We start from the raw sequence: 8,900 nt of genomic DNA on the forward strand, positions 1-8,900 counted from the left end.
CATGTGGGACAGGGACTGGGTCCAACCTCCTCTATCCCAGTGCTTAGAATGGTACTTGGCACATAGTAAGTGATTAACAAATGGCATTATTATTATTATCATTATGTGTCAGGAGTGTCATCTATTTCAAGGGGTGTCTACTCCACATTAACCAGATGGGAATAACCTTGAAGTGATAGTGGTAATGGGATTTATTGAGCACCTACTGAAGCAGCATAGCCTAGTGGATAGAGCAAGGGCCTGGGAATCGGTAGGTTATGCGTTCTAATCTGGGCTCTGCTGCTCGTCTGCTGTAGGACCTTGGGCAAGTCACTTTACTTTTCTGGGCCTCAATACCTCATCTGTAAAATGGGATTGAGACTGTGAGCCCCACGTGGGACATTGACTGCGTCCATCCCGATTTGATTTTATCCACCCAAGAGCTTAGTACAGTGCCTGGCACATAGTTGACAAATAACATTATTATTATTATTACTATTACATACTGAGTGCACTGTAACTATACTATGCATCCGAGAAGGTTGAACAGTCAATCAGTGCATTAATCTACTCTGTAGTTGCCTGACAGGAATTATCTCATAGTAGTAGTAATAGGATTTATTGAACATCTACTGAGTGCTCTGTAAGTATACTAAGCATTTGAAAACATCCATCAATCAATCAATGAATCTTATTTTCTTGAGCGTCTACAGAGTGTAGACCCCTGTGTTGTCATTTTTGTTCAGGTTTCCACATTTTGTGAATTCCACGGTAAGGAATTAGGCAGGATGGAGTGCCCTTCCTTATTACTATTATCATTGTATTTGTTAAGTGCTTATCATGCACTGTTCTAAATATATGCAGTTACTTAGGTCAATCACAGACCTTGTCCTACATGAGGCTCATAGTCTAAGTAGATGGGAGAACAGGCATTGACTCCTCATTTTGCAGATGAGGATACTAAGGAACAGAGTTGTTAAGTGACTTGCCCAAGGTCACACAGCAAGCAAGTGGCAGAACCGGGATCAGAACACTGGCCTCTGATTCCCAGGCCCGTGCTCTTTCCACTAGGTCATGTTGTCTCTTGCTAGTTCTCCCCTTTCCAAAAATATTTAGGCCTCCTCTTGCCTGAAGAAATGCAGGGGAGGTAACAAAAGCATTGTACTACCTTTTTAACCATAATAATAAAAATAATAATGTTAGTATTTGTTAAGTGCTTACTATGTGCAGAGCACTGTTTTAAGCGCTGGGGTAGACACAGGGGAATCAGGTTGTCCCACGTGGGGCTCACAGTCTTAATCCCCATTTTACAGATGAGGTAACTGAGGCCCAGAGAAGTTAAGTGACTTGCCCACAGTCACACAGCTGACAAGTGGCAGAGCAGGGATTCGAACTCATGACCTCTGACTCCAAAGCCCGTGCTTTTTCCACTGAGCCACGCTATGTGTAATTAAGTATTAGATTTTAGACATTTGAATTTTCCCTTAGTATCATTAGTTTTCTTAATCTTTAGAAGAGGGAAACAAAGAAAATCATTTTATCATCCATCATCAACTCCCTCCCAGAGTTCTTCCGCCACTGCCACTCCCTGACAGCCACCACCCTTTCCCCGATCCCGCCTTGACCCCATCCCATCCCTCCAGTTTTGCCTGGGTGGGGAGAGTGGGAGGCTGCAAGCCAGGGAAGGAGGAAAGTGGGGGTAGGCGATGGGGGCAATTTAACTGAAAAATTAAACTTTTTTTCAAGTTAAACAGGTCAGTTTCTGGTGCTGATTGGCTCAATGGCGAGGTGGGAAAGTATGGGAAACCTGGGAGACAGAGAAAGAGGGAAGGAGGAGGAGTACCATAATTATTATGGTACTTGTTAAGCGTTTACTATGGGCCAAACACTGTTCTAAGCACTGGGGTAGATACAAGTTAATTAGCTTGGACACAGTCCCTGTCTCACATGAGGTTCACATTCTTAATCCCCTTTCGTTTTTTCTTTCAATCATATTTACTGACCTTACTCTATGCAAAGCACTGTATTATACGGTTGGGAGAGTACAGTACAACAATAAACAGACAGATTACCTGCCATTTACAGATGAGGTAATTGAGGCACAGAGGAAGTGAAGTGACTTGACCAAGGTCACACAATAGACATGTGGCAGAGCTGGGACTAGAACCCAGGTCCTTCTGACTCCGAGGTCCGTGCTCTATCCACTAAGCCAGGGGAGGCGGGAACGGTACTTACCTAAATGGGCAGGATATTGTGGGAAGCATTCTTCACCCCGCAGTGCAGGGAAAATCACTGCATTGACGGGAAATTCCTCGAAGTCCTTTCCGGAGGAAATTCTAGCACATCAATCATTGTTTTTTCCACAAGTTCAGAGTAGCCCATTCAAAATTAAAGGAAAGGCTTACGGAGAGAGAGAGAGGTCTGAACCCAGAGAGAGCCAAAACAGACTGCCAAAGGACAGGAGCAGGGAGCCTCTTAGTACCAGTGACTAAGCCCTGATACTGAGTAGTAAAAATAGTAATTGTGATATGTTAAACGCTTGCTATATGTCAGGCACTGTACTAAGGACTAGGGTGGTTAAGAGCAAATCAGATTGGACAGTGTGACCATGGTCCTTAGTAACTCTTTCATGATCATGTATTTATTATATTTGAACCATGTTCATCATGGTTCACTTCACATGCATGCAAGCATTTTGTCCTCAGAGATTCCTGGGAAGTCCACTTGCCCAAGACCACATTACTCATCAATGGCATAGCTGGGAGTACATTCGGTTTATTTGAAATGATGCAAATTTGAAATAACTGCTCTTCTTCAATACAGATGTCCTACTGTTCTTTAATAAAAATAGTATATAATCTTAAAAGTTAATTCAAAGCTCATTTTCCTCCATCACTTTGTGTTTGAATTAACACAGTTTTTACCATAAACCCAAGTGTCTTAGGACTTTTACCAGTCAATCATATTTATTGAGCAATCACTGTGCTCAGAGCACTGTACTAAATGCTTGGGACCTAGTATATATAACAATATAACAGACACATTCCCTGCCCACAACAAGCTTATAGTCTAGAGGGGCAGACAGCCATTAATATAAATCAAATTGTGGATATGTACTAGGTGCTGTGGGACTGGAAGGGGAATGAATAAAGTCAGGGTGATGCAGAAGGGAGTGGGAGAAGAGGAAAGGAGGGCTTAGTCAGATATGATGAAGGAGGGTGTTCCAGTCCAGAGGAAGGACGTGGGAGAGAGTTTGGAGTCGAGATAGGTGAGACTGGGGACAGTGATGTGGTTAGAGGAGTGAAGTGTGTCAACTCGGTTGTAGTAGGAGAGTAGCAAGATGAGGTGCCTTGCTTGGTCTGATTGTATAGTATGTGGGGTCCATAGTTCCTCGGAAGTTTAAAGGGGGATGTTTTTAAAGTTTAACATGTACCCCTTAATGCCCTGCCCAAGGGTATGTGGTTAAGAACATTTGTAAGACCCTAGAACAGTAGAAATGGCAGAACTAGGTACCTGAATATAATTTGATTTCGTAGTTTCCTACACACGGCCAGACACTTAGTTCTGGTATACTGTGCCCTGATGGAGAGAGCTGCATTTTACATGTTGCTTAAAGTGCCCCATCAGCATAAAGACCTTGCCTGTTCTCCAGCATTTTTTTTTTTTTTTGTAAAAAGAGCTTCTCCGTAGCAATGCTTGAAAGATGCACTTAAGCTTGAGGTTTGCCACCCTCTTTCTATAAACCAGTGCCTAAGGGGTGATGATAACATTGTACTGAATAATTATTTAAATGGAAGCAACATAAGTGAAGGAAAAGAGCTATTTACATCAAGCAGTACTAATTAAATAAGAAATAATGGGCTGAAGCTTAGAAAGGAGAAAAACTTCCTGTTAGTAAGGACAATCAGACAATGGAGCCGTTCATCTAGTGAGATAATTATAGCTCACAGAGTAGATTGTTCAAGGCAAGATGAGATAAGTACCTGGAAAGTGTAATGTGCTTCCAGCTCTATTATCCATGATTCTTCCAGACACCGGTCCGGGGTCGTGGATTTTGGATGCACTAAATACTTAATCCTGTGCAACTAAAGAGGGTGTTCTTTCACCTGGGGTCACGGGTGAGAGAAAAATATGCACATGTATCTCCAAAGAGGCTAGACTAGAGCCTTCTGGGTTTTAACTCTTCCCTAGAGTATTTTAGGAACCAGTGATAGAAGAAAATGATGATATCCTGTGCATAGTTTTCCTACCTAGATGGCGGTTTTAATTTTAAATGGGGTAAAGTGGAGTCCACAAAGCCTACCCACCTTTTCTCAAGGACCAAGACCGAAAAGACATCAGAAAAGGCACAATGGCTTATAACATACCACATTTCTCTGTTTCGGGCATTGCCGCTGGCTGTGTCTGCTCAGTACATTTTGAAGAAAATTTTCTGTAGAAATTTCTCATTTCATCCAAATCTACAGGGAGAAAACCTAACAACAAGCACCGACCTAATGCTGGTCTTTCTTAGGAATCCTAACACCAGCTAACTGCTTAAGGGACAGGTTGCATTTCAGGCTTCTCTGTTGCCTTCACAGGAAGCTCAAGACATGCCCTGAGTCCATGCACTTTGATAGCATGGAGCAGGGGCTACAGGAGGTGGGAAGAAGAGAAAAAAGGGAACCCATGAAAACTTCATTTTCTCTTCTCCCACTCCCTTCTGCATTGCCCTTGCACTTGGATTTCCAGCCTTTATTCACCCCTCCTTCAGCCCCGCAGCACTTAAGGACATATCCATAATTTACTTATTTATATAAATATCTGTCTCCCCCTCTAGATTGTAAACTCATTGTTGTCAGGGACTGTGTCTGCCAACTCTGTTGCATTGCGCTCTTCCAAGCATTTAGTACAGTGCTCTGCTCACTGCGGCAGTCAATAAATACAATTGATTGAGCGATTGGACACAAAATCACAATATGTTTGGTTTGGGCTGTGGAAAAAGCTAAGCAAAGGCGTCTCAAGTCCATACTTAGTCCTAGCTGGCTTCTGTTTTCCAGTTGTTATATGAAAGTCTCAAGAGTGAAAATGAATTGAGAGAACAGTGAATGGTTTTGGACAAGGAAGTCTGACCTTTTAAACCAAGTCGAAGATGTATAAAGCTGTTGTGGAGTGCAACCTTCTGTATGGCTGCATGCCAATGCATTTCAATTACTAGAGAAAACACATCAAGTTCCTAGTTTCATTAGTACTACCTGGGAACCAAATTCAACACCAAACAGCAGGACATGATTACCAACGACAAGATTCAAGAATGCAATGAGCTCACCAGCTCTGAAGCAGTGCACCCAGCAGCATATTAAGCAGAGTATGTGAGAAGAAAATGCATAATAATTAATAATAATGAAAATAATTGTAGTATTTGTTAAGTGCTTATTATATGCCGAGCACTATAGTAGTTAAAGGATCAAGGGCCACATGGGACTCATGGAGTAAGTAGGAGGGGGAACAGGTATGCAATCCCCATTTTGCAGATGAGGGAACTGAGGCACAGAGAAGTTCCTCAGGATCACACAACAGGTAAGTGGCAGAGTTGAGATTAGAATCCAGGGCCTCTGACTCCCCAGCCCATGCTCCTTCTACTATGTCATGCTGCCAAGGATAGTTGCAGGATACCCAAGTGGCACTAAAAAGAGGACATATACAATTAGGGAAGGCAGGTGAATTATTTAGAGTCATAACAAGAAACAAAAATTACTAAAGCAGGTAGATCCTCTGGAGATCAGCAATCAGGAGCAGGTTTGTCAATCATGTAGTCGTATTTATTGAGCACTTACTCTGTGCAGAGCACTCTACTAAGCACTTGGTAAAGTACAGGAGAATTAGTAGACGTGATCCCTGCCCTCGAGGACCTTACAATTAGCAGGGAAGACAGACACCAAAAGAAATTGTAGGTTGGAGGAAACAAGAGGGTATAAAGTTATGTACAGAAGTACAGTGGGGGAGTGTGACTATCCAAGTGCTTAATTGATCAATTAATTGATGGTATTAATTGAGTACTAAGCGAGTGTAGAGCACCGTCCTAAGAGATTGGGAGAGTATAATACAAAGTGAGTTGGAATAGACCATTCCTGCCCATAAGGACTTTACAGATTAGAGGGTGAGCAGGCATTCAACAAAATTACAGCTAGATATCTACATAAATATTCATTCATTCATTCAATAGTATTTATTGAGCGCTTCCTATGTGCAGAGCGCTGTACAAAGCGCTTGGAATGAACAAGTCGGCGACAGATAGAGACAGTCCCTGCCGTTTGACGGGCTTACAGTCTAATCGGGGGAGACGGACAGACAAGAACAGATAAGTACTGGTGGAGGGTAGAATATCAAAGTGCTCAAGGGGACAATCAAAATGTTTAGTTATAGAAATTGCATTAAATAATAATAATAACTGTGGTATTTGTTAAGTGCTCACCCTGGGCCAGGCACTGTACTAAGGGCTGGAGTGGATACAAACTAATCAGGTTGGACACAGTCCCTGTCCCAGGTGGGGCTCACAGTTTTAATCCCCATTTTACAGATGAGGTAACTGAGGCACAGAGAAGTGAAATGATTTGCCCAAGATTTAATCCTGGTGGAGTGGGATTAGAACCCATGACTTTCTAACGCCCAGGCCCGAGCTCTATCCACTACATCCCCAACTGTATGCAGCTCTCATGCACACCCTTCATTCTCTGTCTCTCCCTCCAATCCACTGTATGACTGGACTGAGGCACGGATAATTGAAGTTGACTTGCCCAAGGTCACTCGGCAGACAAATGGTGGAGCCAGAATTAGAACCCACGACCTTCTAACTCCCAGGCCCTTGCTATATCCACTACGCCATGCTGCTTAAGAAATGACTGTATGCAGAGCCCTATACTAAGTGCTGGATGAGAACATCCAGATGGGAATTAGACATTGTCCCTGTCCCTCAGAGGGCTCACACTCTAAGAGTAGAAGAAGTAGTAGAAGTAGAGAGTAATCTCCCCCGATTAGACTGTTCTCCCCCGATTAGACTGTAAACCCGTCAAAGGGCAGGGACTGTCTCTATCTGTTGCCGATTTGTACATTCCAAGCGCTTAGTACAGTGCTCTGCACATAGTAAGCGCTCAATAAATACTATCGAATGAAAAGTGGAAAAGTGACTGGAGACAGACGCACAGAGAATGATGAAACAACAAAACACAACACCGACAAATACCCCAAATAAAAACCAAATCAGTGGGATATCGTGGCTACGGGAGCAGAATTTGAGGATCCTCGTGGCTTAGAGTCAGAGGCACACCCAGAGCCTCAGCAACTTCTACCTAGCCAACGTACTGCAGTCTTCATAAAGTTTTATTGGAGCCCTCATTCTGTGGGTATTTTCTCTTTCCTGCTGGGTTGGTGTAAAGCAGGAAGGGATGGCACTTCCTTCAGGTGCCCTGGGAGCAGTGGGACTGGCTGTGTCAATTCTGGGGGTGAGAGGACCTAGAGCACGCGGCAACAGCTCACATTCATGGAACATGTTGGGAGCAGAGGTTCTCGGGAGTGGGAGAAGAGGCGGCAGTTACTCTGGATACTTTCCTTAACTTATGTGATGCATGAGTGCTGAAATGGCAGGAGGAGGGAAGACCTCCTGGTAGAGACGTAACTTCAAAAGGGTCTTAAAGTTGAGAAGAGCAGTTGCCTGCCAGATGTGAAGTGGAGAGAGTGTCAGGCAGAAGGGAGGGTGTGAGCAACAATAATAACAATAATTGTGGCATTTGTTAAGTGATTGCTTTGCGGCAGGCACTGTACTAAGCGCTGGGATGGATACAAGCAAATCGGGTTGGACATAGTCTCTATCCCACGTGGGGCTCACAATCTCAATCCCCATTTTACAGATGAGGTAACTGAGGCCCAGAGAAGTTAAGTGAGTTATCCAAGGTCACTCGGCAGACAAGTGGCAGAGCCGGGATTAGAACCCATGTCCTTCTGACTTCCAGGCCCATGCTCTATCCACTAGGCCATGCTGCTTCTAAACCAACAATATGGCACAGTGAGAAGGCCACTTTTTTATGGTATTTGTTAAACGTTTATTATATGTCAGTTACTGTTCTAAGCACTAAAGTAGATGAGATTACTCAGGTTGGAGTTAGTCCCTGTCTCATAAAGGACTCACAGTCCAAGTAGCAGGGAGAAAAGATTTTGAATCCCCATTTTACAGAGGAAACTGAGGTGTGGAGAAGTTAAATGACTTGCCCAAGTTCCCAGAGCAAGCAGTTGGCCAGATTACTATCCAGGTCCTCTGACTCCAAGGCCCGGGAGTGGAAAGAGGGGAGTGGAAAGAAAGGAGTGGAAAGAACTAGGTCATGCTGCTTCTCGTGTCTTCCTTTTCTTCTTTTAAATGGAAACTTCACAAAGATTGGGACACTAAGCATTAATTTCGAAATCAGACGGGTCCTATTTGGACCAAATTAATCAGGGCAGAAGCAACTATCTTTATGGGAAAACAACAAGGAAGGGAGGGCCTGCTGGATTTCACCATTTCAGGACCCAGAATTGAACTACGCCATGCAACTCACCTGGCACGGCAATGACACGCCATCTGTGACTGTGGATTTTCTCCACATGAATCTGACCCCTCTGTCTTCCTTTCCCTCTCTCTAGTTAAGTCTGGCCTTCTCTCCTCATCATCTTCTGTGCTTTCCACTAGCTGCCCACGGTTTTTGTTTTTTTAAAACATATGTATGTCAGAGAAGAGGTGCCGAGCCTCCGAGTCAGTGAGATCTTGCCTGATTTAAGCCTCGAAAGTGAGCAATTCAATTAATTCCATCCAACTAATGGAAGCTGCCCAAATGGCATGCTAATGAGCAAGGTATGGTTCTGAATCACTGATTGTACTTTTTATAATTATCGTATTTGTTAAGCACTTACTA

This window comes from Ornithorhynchus anatinus, chromosome 4, assembly GCF_004115215.2.
Source record: "Ornithorhynchus anatinus isolate Pmale09 chromosome 4, mOrnAna1.pri.v4, whole genome shotgun sequence".
Taxonomy (NCBI): domain Eukaryota; kingdom Metazoa; phylum Chordata; class Mammalia; order Monotremata; family Ornithorhynchidae; genus Ornithorhynchus; species Ornithorhynchus anatinus.